Here is a 16,606-nt window from a genome sequence, read left to right as displayed (position 1 = left end):
ATTCACCATCCCTTGCTCCTCATTTCCTTGCCACCGTCTCCTTCAACCATCTTCCCCCACCTATGTCCCACTTCTGGCCTACTCATCCCTTTCACTGTGTTCTCAGGAATGTTGTTGCATTGTGCTTCCCTCTCTCATCCACCTCTCCATTTCTATGATCCTTTTCTTTCACCGTTGAGTTCCTTCCAGGGCTTCTATTTGGGGGATGGACCCAGACTGGTCAACCTCTACTTAATGCTGGCTCTGTTTTCAGCTTGCCAGACTTTGACCTAAGACCCCCCTTCATGGTCGTTTCATCCTAGCTCCTGACATTTCAACTCCTTCTGCAGAACACCTCTAGTGTGCTGCCTTATGTTTGTATCCACACCACTTAGTAAATTGTCTAGCACAAAATAAGTGGCTAATAACTGCCTGTTGACTTGACTTTCCTGCTCCACAATTAAGGAACACACATTCAGCATAAACCTTCTTGTTCCCATCATCCTCTGCCTCTTTCTGAGATCTGGCTGTCTTCTGTTGACGAGCCATCGCTAGCCATCCTTCCAGATGAATTCTCACTCAGGAGTCCGCTTCCCTCCCCTCGCTGGCCACGAGGAAAAAGTTAGAGCACTCTTGCTCCCCCTTGTCATTTTTAGATTCTCCCTCCAGCCCATTACTAAATGACCTTTCCTCCTTTGTGTTTGATACATCCAATTAAAATTCTGGCAACTTTTATCTGCCAACCTAGAACATTAACTTCCTTCCCTAGCGGTTTCAATGCCCGCGTCACCGTCTTTCTCTCTGTCTCAAATCTTGTTCCCTAGTAAGGGGAAGTATATGATACATATAGATATAGAAATTTCCTTACATATCGTAACCTTAGTTCTTCTATCCCTTTGATTCTCATGACCTACACCTCCATTCTACTTCAGTTTCATGTGGAGATGACCTATCCTTCCTCTTGCTACCACCCACAAATCACGTCACCCTCACTCAATATCACCCACCACATTTCCACGAATTTAGAAATTCTTCTATCTGATTCCAGTCTCTTATCATTCCATCTTTTTCTCTACCTTATTACCCCACTCCAGTTCTTCAACTTTGCTGTGACTCCAAACCCATCCACCCCTTATTTCTTTCCTACACTATCACCCTGGCAAGCTTCTCTTGACCTTTGGGCAAGGTTGATTGAACTCTAAATTATTATCTTAACCTGAATTCCTCACCCCCTTGCTCTGTGACCCATCAGTCTTTGCCAAAAGCCTGACTTTTGAGTTACTTGCACCACCTATCACCTTTGCTCCAATTTTACCCCAAAACAAAGCTGTGGAAAATAACGAAACAGGGTGACTCCAAATAAAGTTACTTGATATATGAGACTTCCTCACTACCCTAAAGTTCTGATTTCAAAGGAAGCATGAGGATGTCAATATCAAAATACTTTTCTTATGTCATAGATTAAGAATTCAAAGGGATGGCAGCCAAAACATTCTTTTTATAAAGAAGGAAATTTAGTTAATTTGTCTCAGGGCCACAGAGACAACTAAGTAGCAAGGACAGAATACAAACCCAAGTCCTCTGATTGTTTATTTTTGATCAGCCCTGAGAAATTCACTTCTTTTCCTTATCTTTAAAATAGCAATCTTGTTCTCATAGGGTTGTTGTGAGGAACAAAAGAATAAAGCATGCTGGGGCAGCTAGTTGGTAGTGGATAGAGCCCCAGCCCTGAAGTCAGGAAGACCTGAGTTCAAATCTGATCTCAGACACTTAACACTTTCTGGCTGTGGGACCTGGGCAAGTCACTTAACCCCAACTGTCTCAGAAAAAAAAAGGCATGTTAAGTTCTTTACAAACTATAAACCATCATAGAAATGGGAACCATGATTATGTAAAGGTTTTCATCTTATCTAAAAATCCTAAATTCCAAAATGATGAGTCACCAGTGTGATACAGCTGCTGAAAGTGCCTCAGAGGAAATTCCCAGTTTCATTAAAAGAGGTGTGACTTCTAGTGTTAGGAGATGAGGGCCCTGGTCAGATGACTGATCTAGAACACTGTGTCCCATCCTAGGAGTCAAGTCTTAGGAAGGACACTGATAAATTGGAAGGTGGGGAAGCATATCAGAAAAAAAGCAACCAGAAAAGAGCTTCATGGCTTATCATTTGAATCAACAGACATTTATTAAGCCAAGAGTTGTATCACATTCTGGGGATACAAAGACAAAAACAATCCATTCTGTAAGAATAGGTTGAAGGAGAAGGAGATGTTCAGCTTGGGGAAGAGAAAAGTTAGAGGAAAAATGGCAGCCATCCAGAGGATCTGAAGAGATACCACAAACAAGAAGGATTACCTTCATTTTGCCTGATCTGGAGACTTGAACTGGAGTGATGAGTAGAAGGTGCAAGAGAGGAATTTTTAAAGCTGCTTTTCCAGTGCATTCAGTGGGCTCCTTTTCTTGAATCCTCTTGAAACAGAGGTAAAAAAGGCATTTTCTTTTACGTGACCTGGAGAAATAATTTAGACCTATCTGATGAAGATTAATGATGCCTTCTCCCACTTAGAAACTCTAAACAGAAGGTTGTGAACTAACTCTGGTGACTCTAAAACTTCCAAAACCAGACCTGAGAAGTCAAAACAACCAACATCATGATTTGGTTAACAAAAAAGGATTAGAGACAGAGTTGTGAATGGATTCAACGCACCACCCATGAGGAAAACAGCATGATTAAAACTTATATAAAGGAATCTTTGATCAGATACTGCTGCCCATCCCTGAAGTAATGATGCAGAGATAAATAACTGCAGATTTTATTTACATGCAAAATTTATTTCATCAGAGTGAAAAGTGAAAAAATCCACAGTATCAGCTTCAGAACTCAGAGCCAAAATTTGTTTCCTATCACATCTTTTCCTTATCACTGTGTCAGCAAGGAGCTTGAGCCAGGAATTCTCTTGCCACAGTCTCCACTTTGGTCAAAGATCATATATATGCACCTTCAACCACATTCTCATATATTTTATTCTCATGATACCTTTATATAAATTTTCTAGAAATTTATATAAAATTTCCACAAAAATAAACAAGAATTGGGAAACATTAAAAACCACAATAAAACAAAGTTAATAAATCTCAATTATTAGTATTATTAGACAGAGTTTTCAAAATTTCATTAATCCAGCCAAACTCTGGATATCAATCCCACATGTTCCAGTCAGATACACTTTCATGTTTAATCTTCTCTAGGATTCCTAATACAATTCAGATGCTTATTTTTTTTATTGTTCATTATTATTCTGTTTATTTAAAAAACACAATAGAAAAAAGAAAAGGAAGACAAAAAACAAAACACAATAGAGCATCGTCATGTGGCCAGAGAGGATTAAAAATATATAACAATAAATTACCTGTACAATTCTAATTGTAGCTCCAGTATATTTGAATTGTTCTTTCTTTTTTCTATTTTTTTTTCAAAAATTTTTTCTTTGATCTGAGGATTTTGAAATTTGGCAATAATATTTCTATGTGTTTTCCACACAGGATCTTTTTAAGGTAGTGATTGGTGGATTCTTTCCTATTTCTACTTTTCCCTCATGTTCTATCACTTCAGGAAAATTTTCTTGGATAATTTCTTGCATTATTGTATCAAAGTTCTTTTTTATTGGTCATGGCTTTCAGATAGTCTGATTATTCTTAAATTGCTTTCTCTTTTTGATCTGCTCTCCAGATCTGTTGATTTTCTTATATGTTTCACATTCTGTTCTATTTTTTCATTTTTTTTATATTTTGTTTTGTTATTTTTTGCTCTTTATTTTATAACTGACTTCTCAATTCTCAATTCTAATTTTCTTTTTTTTTTTAATTTGGAATTTTTTTTCACAGTATACATGCATGAGTAATTTTTTTTATAATATTATCCCTTGTATTCATTTTTCCAAATTATCCCCCCCTCCCTCTGTTCCCTCCCCCCGATGACAGGCAATCCCATACATTTTACATGTGTTACAGTAAAACCTAGATACAATATATGTGTGTAAATACCATTTTCTTGTTGCACATTAAGTATTAGATTTTGAAGGTATAAGTAACCTGGATAGATAGACAGTAGTGCTAACAATTTACATTCACTTCCTAGTGTTTCATCTCTGGGTGTAGTTATTTCTGTCCATCATTGATCAACTGGAAGTGAGTTGGATCTTCTTTATGTTGAAGATATCCACTTCCATCATAATATATCTTCATACAGCATTGAAGTGTACAGCGATCTTCTGGTTCTATTCATTTCACTCAGCATCAGTTGATTTAAGTCTCTCCAAGCCTCTCTATATTCCTCCTGCTAGTCATTTCTTACAGAACAATAGTATTCCATAACCTTCATATACCATAATTTACCCAACCATTCTCCAATTGATGGGCATCCATTCAACTTCCAGTTTCTAGCTACAACAAAAAGAGCTGCCACAAACATTTTGGCACATACAGGTCCCTTTCCCTTCTTTAGTATTTCTTTGGGATATAAGCCCAGTAGTAGTACGGCTGGGTCAAAGGGTATGCACAGTTTGATAACTTTTTGGGCATAGTTCCAAATTGCTCTCCAGAATGGCTGGATTCTTTCACAACTCCACCAACAATGTATTAGTGTCCCAGTTTTCCCACATCCCCTCCAACATTCATCATTATTTGTTCCTGTCATCTTAGCCAATCTGACAGGTGTATAGTGGTATCTCAGAGTTGTCTTAATTTGCATTTCTCTACTCAGTAGTGATTTGGAACACTCTTTCATATGAGTAGATATAGTTTCAATTTCATCATCTGAGAATTGTCTGTTCATATCCTTTGACCATTTATCAATTGGAGAATGGTTTGATTTCTTATAAATTAGGGTCAGTTCTCTATATATTTTGGAAATGAGACCTTTGTCAGAACCTTTAACTTTAAAAATATTTTCCCAATTTGTTACTTCCCTTCTAATCTTGTTTGCATTAGTATTGTTTGTACAGAAACTTTTTAGTTTGATGTAGTCAAAATCTTCTATTTTGTGATCAATAATGATCTCTAGTTCTCCTCTGGTCATAAATTCCTTCCTCCTCCACAGGTCTGAGGGGTAGACTATCCTCTGTTCCTCTAATCTATTTATTATCTCATTCTTTATGCCTAAATCATGGACCCATTTTGATCTTATCTTGGTATATGGTGTTAAGTGTGGATCCATATCTATCAATTCTAATTTTCAAAGAGTTATTTTCATCTTTAAGATTCTGTATCTTCCAGCCCTTTTTGTAGTGGCTAGAGACTGGAAACTGAGTAGATGCCCATCAATTGGAGAATGGTTGGGTAAATTATGGTATATGAATGTTATGGAATATTATTGTTCTATAAGAAATGACCAGCAGGATGAATACAGAGAGACTTGGAGAGATTTAACATCAACTGATGCTGAGTGAAATGAGCAGAACCAGGAGATCATTATACACTTCAACAACAATACTGTATGAGGATGTATTCTGATGGAAGTGGATATCTTCAACAAAGAGATCTAATTCAGTTCCAAGTGATCAATGATGGACAGAATCAGCTACACCCAAAGAAGGAACACTGGGAAATGAGTGTAAACTGTTTGCATTTTTGTCTTTCTTCCCAGGTTATTTTTGCCTTCTGAACCCAATTCTTCCTGTGCAATAAGAAATTCGGTTCTGCACACATATATTGTATCTAGGATATACTATAATACATTTAACATGTATGGGACTGCCTGCCATCTAGGGAAGGGGGTGGAGGGAAGGAGAAGAAAATTCGGAATAGAAGTGACTACAAGGGATAATGTTATATATATATATATATATATATATATATATATATATATATATATATATATATATATAAATTACCCATGCATATGTACTATCAAAAAATTATAATTATAAAATTAATTTTAAAAATTAAAAAAAAAAGAAAGGAAAAACATAGTAAGGAAATTGAGACAATAGATTTCTACCAACTTCCTTTGGAAGTCCTTTTCTCAAATTTCCTACTCATGTAATCCAGAGGCATTTCTCAGATTGCACTTCTTTCAAGCAGTTGTTTTTCAAGTAGTTGCAATAACAGTTAACAATAAATAGCAATAAATGAAAACATTGATTTTCAGTATGTTTCAAGCACAGACAAAACCTTTTCAAAAGTGTCCAGCTAATCATTTGACTTTTCTAGTTTAAACACATCATAGTGTAAAAATCAATCATTAAAAATTAAGAAAACAATCATATTCTGAATTTTCACTTGTACAATGAATACATAATAATTTACTCAAATCCCACTACAACCTTGGCCACTGTATGCCTCCAGCTTCACAGAAATCCATATTTTAAACTATTTCATATGAATCATTAAGGCAAAAAAAATCTTTAAAATTCTAAAATTAAAAATTAAAATTGTTAATAGTAAGTTGGCTCAAAGATGTACCTCTAAATACATGTTATTCTGGGTATAATTTCATAATTTTCACAATCAGTAGTCAAAATAGTGTGTGTGTGTGTGTGTGTGTGTGTGTGCAACATAAGCAAATTTATAAGGTCCCAACATTGTCTTGACTGCTTCAGTGGAGGAAAGGATCTCAATTTTTCAACAAAGCAAGTTACTATTTTAGAATTTCACAGCATACTTTCAGCAGTTTCTTGATCAGATTCTTCAACCTTGCCAAGGCTGTGACAATGCAGGAGGGTTGAAGGTCCAACAATTCCCAAAGAACTTTCTCAGATAATGAGAATTTACAAGGCTTTTTGTACTTTCTCTAAAACATTAAGTAATGATTATTATTCATTTTAAGACAAAATTTATTCCATTAAATACTTGATAGGTTTTTAACTATTATAATATGTCTTTCATAATTTAGTTTAAATTTATAATTTCACAACCTTCAAATCAAGAGAGTTCATTTTCTAATAAAATAATTGCATCACCATTACTTTTCAAATAAACTTCATTTCTTCTTCCAAAAATTGCAGTGCAAAGAAATTAAAAGCATAATAATCACATAAAATAGAATTATGGATGTAATATATGAAATGTGAACCAAACTATTGCTAATTAGCTGACAATCCAAGTTACTTTACATTAAAAATCATTATTTTCACATGCATTTTGGCAATAAAAAAATCATCAGTTCTGTATCTCTCTACTCTTGGAGAAATATTTCTCATCCACACAATCTCCATCTTTCCTCCCATTCTCCTCTTATCTCACCTTCCTTAAACTTGTTTTTGCCTCTTAACATCCCTTTTGCTTAAAGTCCTCCAAACCCCAAAGCTGCACCTTTCTTTTAACATTCTGATCCAGCTCTTGACTTACTCTCACTACTTTCTCAATCCCCCTATTTCCCAATTATATTCTAATCTATCTATAAAACTAGCTTTCTTCACTCCACAGAATGTATCTGCTGCAAATTAGAACATATCTTCTTACATAATACAAATTAATTGCAAAACTTTTCCTTTTGGGTTATTAAAAGCTTATAAATCACAATCATTTCAGTTCTTTCAGGTGATTTTGCTTTTAATATTTCTAAATGATAGCATTTGGTTAAATCATTTACAGAAGAAAATAGAGAAAAATATTCCCACAAATTAAATTTTGCTTATTCTCAATTAGCTTCCTGATTTAAATAAGCCTCTGTTTTCCCAGGGTGGAGAGAAGAATTAAAAGTAAGTGTTTCTGAGGCTCTTGCCTATTTAATAATTTCCTTCCTAATGAAAATTCCATTAAAGCATTAGTGGAAGTCCTCGTTCATTGAGGAGGTAAGTTTAGCATCAGAATTATAATAACTATGACATCAGAGAGAGCTGGCTTAAGTATCAGCAATTAATTTATTATATTTCAATTTCAAAAGATCTTCCCCGGAGTCAAGAATAGTTCTATGTTGAACATTATGACATATTTCTTTTTAGAGTTTAACCAGATCGGAATTCACATATCAGGAGCCAGATGTGACTAGGAATGATTGAGCTTCTGAATTTACTGGCAATTGCCCAAACTAGATGGCCAAAATTTACCCACTCACTCAGACCTGAGGGGCCCCATAGTGATCCCTTACTGAGAATTGAGATTCATGTCAGGTTAATATCCTTTCTGATCACTCAAGAATTACATCGAGCAAAGAGGAAAGCCAAGACAGTACAGTCATTACAAATGAGACAACCAGACAAATACATGAAACTCTACTTTCTGTCTACATTTTATAGATTTGGCTATAACGTTGCCGGTCAGTTATTTTATTTAATTGAATCATCCTCCAAGTCCTTCTGGCCTCATATAATGTGAAGGGGACCCTAGCTTTTAAAAGGCCATTTCAGGGGAGCAGCAAAAGCTCTTTCAGATGCACCCAAGCTGGAAAGGCTTCTCTAGGGTGAACTTAATGGCCAACCTGAGGCCTGTAGTCTGAAGAAGACCAGCTGAGCTAAAGTCAGAGGAAGTTATCAGGGAAAGTTGGAGGTTGGCTACTAGATCATCAATGTTTTGGTCATAGCAGCTCATGGAACTATCCTCAATGATCAGAGGAGAGGCAGACCTCTACCGTTCAATGTTAAAAGGACAGTTGCATGGATTATCCATGGATTATATTATTTTTTTATTGTGTTTACGAGTCATGTCTAACTCTTCGTGATTCCATTTAAAGTTTTCTTGGCAAAGATATGGCAATGGTTCACTATTTCCTTTTCCAGCTCAATTTGCAGATGAGGAAAATGAGGCAAACAGGATTAAGTGGCTTGCTGAGGGTCACACAGCAAGTGAATATCTGAGGCCAGATTTGAACTGGGGAGTCAGAAAGACCTTGTAGTTTCTAGTGAGGCAACAGTCTAACATTCACGCTAAATCCTTTCTTCTTCCCAGGAACATATAAAAACCTCTAGACTTATAGTACTTTGCTATTTGACCTTTCCTCAGAAGGGAAACACATTTGAGATGGCTAGAAAGACAATCTTCCTTTGGAAAGCTCTGATGATCATAGTGATTTTTAATAGATTTATCATTTTTTTCTCCTATTTTTCCTCTTTGTAACTTCTTTGTATTTCTCTTACTTTCCCCTCTGGGGACAAGCAGAGCAGAGTATAATTCTTCCTTGAGACTCTAGGGTCTATCTCTCATGTCCTATCCAGGACTTTTCTTCTCTGGGTCAAATGTTGTCATTTCTTTCAATTAAGGATTGCTGTACAGCATGGTTTTGGTCCTTTGATCTAACTGCCCAGACTCTGCCAACTCCAGCTTATTGATTTCCTCTGGAAAGGTGGAGGCCCAAATGGAATACAACATTCTAGATGTTTTCTAGACTAGTGTAGTTTTAAGGAACCTAACCTCAAAGCTCTCTGTATTAAGAAAGCAATGTGTAAAGCTTTAATTACCATGATCATTATCCCCATTATCCCCATTATCATCAATCAACAAGTAGTTACTAAATGTTTATTATGTGCTCAGACATGCCAGATGTCAGACATACAAAGACAAAAATGAAAATTGGACATAGGAAAAAGCTTAGGAAATATGTAGAAGATAAATATAAAGTAATGTGACTAGAAGAACATGAGCATCTGAGAAAAAAAAGAAAACTGTCATGTAGAAGGTAGTATTGGAGCTGACTTTTGAAAGAAATGAGGAATATTTTCACTGGAAATGGTCTGGTTTTCTTTTAATTAATTTTCTATGTATTTTTAAACATTAGGCTCTAATGAAAGATATTTAAAGAAAAGATCTGTCATACTGGAATTGATTTTTTTTTTCATTCAAAAAACCTTTTCAAATTCATGGGATGGAAATAATCCATTCTCTCTCATACTGTCATCTCCTACGCCAGAATGTACTGTCGTGCGTCTAGAACCACAAAGGCTCCTTTACCTGAGTTCAAATCCAGCCTCAGATACTTATTAGCTGTGTGACCCCAGGCAACTCACTGAATACTATTTGCTTCTGTTCCTTATCTATAAAATGAAGACATCCTGGAGAAGGCAATGGCAAACCACTCCACTTATCTTGGCCAAGAAAAGCACAGAGACTGGGTCCATGGGATCATGTACAGTTGGGCCCCAGCACTACGACCCTATCCTTTTTTGGTTAGGATTGCTCCCCCAGGCATAGCTGGGAAAGGCTTGTTTGATTCTATGTGTTTTTAATATGATGTAATCTGGAATATTTTCAAGAAATGATTTGAAGAAAAAAATATATGAATAAGATTGATAGGATAATAGGGGGAAAAAAAGGAATCACGGATGGCTCCAGATTTTTAGTTTGGAAGATAAATTGATAGTTCCTCACCCTAAGTGGTGGGTTGTCTAGGGGCCACTTGGGCATGCTTTGTAGAAGGTCTTGGACTTAGAACTTCTGTCCTAGGCAGAAGCCAATTTATAACTCATTGCATGGCTAGTACTAGTTCCTATTCTCTCTATGTTGTCTTGTTTTCTTTCTTTCTTCACCCTCTTCCCTTCTTTTTCTCCTCCTTGTCTCCCCCTCTCTCTCCTCTTTCCTTCCTTCTTCTCTCTTCCTCCCTCTCTCCCTCCTCCCCTTCCTCCCTTCCTCTTTCTCTCTCTCTCCTGTCTCTCCCAGTCTCTGTCTCTCTGTCTCTTTGTCTCTGTCTCTTTCTGTCTCTCTCTGTGTGTCCCTGTCTCTGTCTCTCTCCGTCCCTTTCTCCCTCTCTCCCTCTCTCTTTCTCTCTCTCCTTTCCTCCCTCCCTCTTCCCCCCTCTCTCTGTAATGCTATCTATACAACATGCATAATGACCCCAGAGGGACAAACTCCACCCAGAGTTTCCTGCCTTTGAACACATGTGCTCTCAGATTCCTCCTAAAGTGCCAAAGATCCAAGCCCCCCATTAGGTCCCTTCTCTTTATGTTCCACCAATAAAGATAGCCTAACTCCCATTAACCCTGGCCACTGCCTCTCCTTCCAGGCTTTAGCCTGGCTATCTTCTAGCCACTCTTGGCCATAAACACCAGCTGCTGCCTCCTTCTTCAAGGCCCCAAATTACTCCATAGAACTTAGAGCAACACATCCCTCTTCCCACTCAAATAAGACAATATTTGAGAAGGTGTTCAGCCCAGCACCTGCTGCATGGTGGTTGCTAACAATTTCCTTTTCCCCCTTCCCACCTCCCCAACAAGGATGGAATGGGTATGTACCAACCCTGGAGGAACACCCTTGTGCCTCCTGTCTCCCCACCCTGAAGCCTCCCAGCCAGCTTCCCAGCCAGAAACAAGGAAACCACAAGGTCTAATATTTCATCTTTATTTTTATCAAGTAAAGAATTTCATGGAAGAATTCCTGAGGTGCGTCCAGGCCCAGCAGGAAATCTATGTGGTTGTAGTATGGGATCTTCCTGTGATATATGAGGTTGGGGAGTTGGGGGAGCAGATTTTCCACTTCTCTGGAGGGAACAAACCGGTCTTGTTCTCCACTCCATATGGCTATTGGTGTCTGGATGGCTCCCAAGTCATACAAGGGAGGGGTCTCCTGAGTACAATTAAAAGGGAAAAAAAAACAATTACCTCCTTCGAAAACCATTGAGTGATGCATTATGTGGCCCTTTCAAGTAGACAAAGGATATTTGTGAGAACAACCTTGAAAGGTAAGTGGTGAAAATATTGTCGTCCCCACATTATGGATGAGATGCTAAAGGTAGTTTGGTGACATCGTAGACGGATCAGAAAGAAATGAGTTCAAATCTACCCTCAGACACTCACAAGCTTTGGGACTCTGGGCAAGTCATTTAATTTCTGCCTGCCTCATTTTCCCAACTGCAAAATCAGTCGGAAAGAGTTATTGTGAGGATCAAATGAGATAATATTTGTAAAGTGCTTAGCATTGAGCCTGACAGTGTGTTCTTAATAAATGGTGGCTCTTTTCCCCCTATCTGAGGCCCAAAGACCAAAATAAGTTGCCCCTTCATCTGTGCTGTCTTTTACATGAAAGCACCACCCCGTTGGATAAATAGAAAAATGAATGGGTGGATAGATGGATGGATGGATGAATGAAGAACAGTACCAGGAGCATGAACTTGGGTCAAATGATTTGACATCTAGTTCTCTTTCCATCTTCTGGAAGTCCTACTTTGCCTTATAATTTGACTATAAGCTCTGCTGATTAGTTGATTGAACAACAGAGGAAGTCTGATGTGACTGGTAAGACTAGTCCAGGTGATGTGTCCTCCTTGCCTCACCAGGTGGCACAATGACACAGGAGGACCTATGTTCAAATCCTGCCTCAGACACACTTAGCCTGCCTCAGATTTCTCATCATCTCATCTCGTCTTTAAATGGGGAATGACTATAGCACCTATCTGGCAAGAGTGCTGTGCAAAGCATTTAGCAAACCCTGAAGTACTTTATAGGGCATAACTTTGTCGTTATTATTAAAAGGTGCCATGCCATAGGGAAAATCAGGGAATCTCAAGACTTGGGTTTGAATAATGGGTGGACAAGCCTCTTTCTCTCTCTAGGCCTCAGTTTCCTTATCCGTCAAAGTGTGCTGGGATTTTCTGAGTCCTTAGGTCTCTTTCAACTCTAAATCTATATTTTTATATCAAATTAACTATCTGTGTGACCCTACGTAACTCATTGTTTTCTGAATCTCAGTTTTCTTGTATATAAAAATGAGAATTTAGATTTAGATCATCTCTAAGGTCCCTTTCAGCTTTAATTGCTAGGATATAGTAAACAGCTGAAGAATAGTGGAAGTTACTTAATTCTACTTCCTGACATCGAGGCATTGAGATCTGTCTGAAATGGATCAGAGAACAGGCGTTAGATTTCCAGATACATGCAATTTGGTCTTCAAAGGCCTTTCCAGGGATTGGGTCTTTCATAAATCATAAATGAATATACCTGGTTAAAATGGGCCATATTCGCAGCTGGGTTCCCCCAATCATAAGCCTGGAACTTTGCAGAATGAAGAAGCTAGAATTGAAAGAGAAGGCAAAGTGTTATTGATAGACATGGAAATTCTTTCTGTCGATGTCATTAAGGAATATAGAGCATATGCTGCCAAACAAGCAGGTGAGGAGCCTCTCCTCAGTAATGGGGCCCCTCTTCTCACAGAGTCCTCAGGGACCAAGTACCTGACCTTGGTGCTTACAAAGATTTGGGGATTTTCACCTGTTTCCAGTGCATTATGTTCTGGACAGAGATTCCAGCTGGATTCTGGGACAGATAGACATCCAGGCGGCTCTGGGAAAGAAAGAAGGTCGTGTCTCAATCTTTCAATTACAAAAAGGACATTTTGGGTAAAAAGTGAACTTTAGTGAATGAAGATTTTGGGGGGCAAACATTCCTTCTCCAGATGGATGCTATTTTTATTCATTTCTCTTGGTTCCAATCACAGCCCTTAGAGTTTAGAGGGACTTTTGCCACCTCATCTCACCCACTCCCTCACTTGACAGAGGAATACTGAGGCACAAAAGGGAAAAGGCCTTACTCAAAAACACCCAAGTGTTTACATCTTCCCCTTGTTTTCTCTGAGGCTGGACAGAGTCAGGAATAGGATGTGGGCAGCAAAATGAAGGAGGAATAAAACTTTTGTAATATCCTTGTGGGGAAATGACTTGTGATACCATTCACGTAGGAGACAGCTTCCAGTAGGCTTGGCCAAGATCCTCTGAGACACCGATCAGTGCTCTGGGATTCACACAGTTTTTCCAGCTCGTATCTCTAGGCTTTTGCCCACACAGGTTATCCCCAAGGCTTGGAATGTATTCCCTCTCCACCTTTGCCTCATTTGGGAACCCTGCCAGGTGTGGAGAGGAGTGCCCTCGATTCAGGAATGGTCTTGGTCCTGAGAGGAGTAAGGAGGACATCTGGAGTCTGTTTCTTTCACAAGAATAATCCTACAATCCCAGATTTAGAACTAGAAGGCCCTTAGAACATGTATGGTCTCTTCATTTTATAGATGAAGAACAAAGAGAAGTGACTTAATTAACTGCCTTCTCTGGGATTCTGCCTCAGGTGCATTTTCTAATTCTTTCTACCCATATCATGATCCCAATGCCTCATTTTATTTTATTTTATTTTTCTGAGGCATTGGGGTTGTGATTTGGCCAGGGTCACGCAGCTAGGAAGTGTTAAGTGTCTGAGGCCAGATTTCAATCCAGGTCCTCCTGACTTCAGGGCTGGTGCTCTATCCACTTTGTCACTTAGCTGTCCCCAATGCCTCATTTTACAGATGGGGAAACCGAGTTCCCAAAACTTAATGGACCAAACCTGAGAGATTAAGAGGGGCTGCGTGTCTGACAGAATTGGGTAGAAGGAATCATACGATTATGCTGGCAGGTCCCAACTGAGTTTGATTCAAACATTATCTTCATACCATCTCCATCACTTCTCCCCTCCCTATCAGCGGAGATCCTTGATTGATATTGATTCCTTCACCAAGAAAAAAAGAAATGAAGCATTCTGTTTTGAGCTCTCTATTCTCCCTAATACTATATCTAGACGTCCTCAGCATCATCCCCAATTCTCTTTTCCTTCTATCCACTTTCGGGGAGGAGGGCATTTCCACTTGTGGCCCTGAGACAATCCCTTCTCACTTTCTCTGCTTGTTGCTTTATCCTTTCATAGAATTTGAGACTCACAAGGGGAGCCATCTAGTCTGACCGTTGGTTACTTTTAGTAATCTTTCATCTCTTTTTATCCTCTGGCTTCTCTGATGCTTAAAATCACACCCAAGACTCCCCTATTATTTTAAAAAAACAACAAACGCTTTAACCTGATATATCAGGCCCTTACCTCCTCCTCATTTTCAGACGGGGTTCTAGGAGAAGCTGTCTACTTTCATTGAGTCTCCTTGCTCCCCTCCATCTCACTTCTCAGGCCCTCATGATCCGGTTTCTGAATCCACATTCAACTAAAACTACTCTCTCCAAGTTGATCATAGATCTCTCACTGACAAATCCAATATGGTTTAATAATCCTCGTCCTCCTTGATTTCTCTCCTACAGACTCAATACTTGGTTACAAAATGTTCCTAGTTCTCAATCCTGTTTCCAGGTTCATCCTTGATTTTGCTTCTTAGGCATAGGTATCCCCAGAACTCTATCCTGGGCCTCTTAACTCTCTAAGCTCAGTTGACTCTCTTTATATATGTTTGAAATAATTCTTCCATCTCTTAGTTGAGTTCCAGTGCTGAATTGACAGCTCCTAGTTAGACATCATGGGGGGAGGGAAGACTTATAATTTATCAGGTTTGCAGAGTGCCTTAGAATTTAAGTGTCCTTCCTCTCTAAGTAAGAGCTGCCTCAATCAACTCTCTTGAACCTAAAAACAACAATAATAACAATAAAAAAACCCTTTTGAAGGAGCTAGTGGGGCTCTTATTATTCCCCCATCATTGATGAACTTGCTGAGACCCAGAAGGTTTAAGGGCCCATTCTCACATTTTCAACTCTCCAGATTTTCTGTGATAGACCCCAGAAACCACTTCACTTGGGACTTAATTTCACCCAGATCTTCTCACACTAGGAATACCCTTTCCTCCTGTGGACTCTTCCAATTTTAGCTAGTTCATCTCAGAGCCTCCATTTTGAGGAAGACACCCAAGCTAGCTATGCCTTTGTGTCTTTCCAGCTTGCTTTCCTCATTTTCTGCTAACCCTGCTTTTCTCTTTTCCTCTCCCTTTTTTTAGCTTCCTCTCTTCTGTTGCCTTTCTCCATTAGAATGTGAACTTTTTAATTTTAATAGTTTTTATTTACCAGATATATGCATGGTTAATTTTACAACATTGACAATTGCCAAACCTTTTGTTCTAATTTTTCCCCTCCCCCCCGATGGCAGGTTGACCAATACATGTTAAATATGTTAGAGTATAAATTAAATACAATACATGTATACATGACCAAACAGTTGTTTTGCTGTGAATGTGAACTTTTTGAGGCCAGGGACTGTCCTTTTTTCTACTTGTATTTGTATTCCCAGAGCTCAGCAAAGTACTAACAGTGACAGTCAGCTAATATTTATTAAGCACCTACTATGTGGCACTATGATAAATTCTGGGGATACAAAGAAAGGAGCCCACACACAAAAAAAGAGAGCATCCCTGCTCTCAAGGAAATCCCAGTCGAATGAGGGAGACAACTATGTACAAACATAATCTCTGCTTTACAAATCCTTATGGACTTGATTCATCCAAGTTTATGCAGCCATTGAACAATGGAGCTGAGATTTGTATCCAACTCTTTAAGCTCTTAATTTGTTCTTTTTTTTTCATGGCATTCTACTTACTATTTCAACTCTCTGTGGCTCTGTTACTGTCTGTGGAATAAATGAATTAGATTGGCTAAATTCCAAGGTTCCTGCTAGGTCTAAAATCCCATGACCTTGTTTTACAATTTTGAATTTTAAAGTTTTATAAATTTTCTTCTCTGCATTATTTTGATCCCTTGCATATTTCCCAGTAACTCTTGACAATTCTGGAAATGATCTCTGATGATCAATTCTGATGGACATTGGCCCCTCTTCAACAATGAGATGAACCAAATCAGTTCCAATAGAACGATGAGAACTGAAAACCAATACACCCAGTGAAAGGACTCTGGGAGATGACTGTGAACCACTACCTAGAATTCCTAATCCCTCTATTTTGTCCGCCTGCATTTTTAAT

General features: G+C 38.3%; 1 protein-coding gene across 2 annotated transcripts in view; it reads right to left on the bottom strand.

Moving 5' to 3' along the window:
* Positions 1–11,231: 11,231 nt before the first annotated feature.
* The window catches only part of LOC141559054 (gastric triacylglycerol lipase-like), a 21,584-nt gene continuing 16,209 nt past the window's right edge, over positions 11,232–16,606 (bottom strand). For both annotated transcript variants that reach the window (XM_074297094.1, XM_074297095.1), the window contains exons 8-10: positions 13,111–13,182; positions 12,841–12,912; positions 11,232–11,470 (exon numbers count right to left, since the gene is read on the bottom strand). The gene's annotated coding sequence lies outside the window, so the exon portion shown is untranslated. The remainder of the gene's footprint in view (positions 11,471–12,840; positions 12,913–13,110; positions 13,183–16,606) is intronic.

This window comes from Sminthopsis crassicaudata, chromosome 2 (assembly GCF_048593235.1).
Source record: "Sminthopsis crassicaudata isolate SCR6 chromosome 2, ASM4859323v1, whole genome shotgun sequence".
In the NCBI taxonomy this organism is placed as follows: domain Eukaryota; kingdom Metazoa; phylum Chordata; class Mammalia; order Dasyuromorphia; family Dasyuridae; genus Sminthopsis; species Sminthopsis crassicaudata.
Note: the sequence above shows the minus strand (reverse complement) of the source record. Positions and strands in the feature narration are given on the sequence as shown.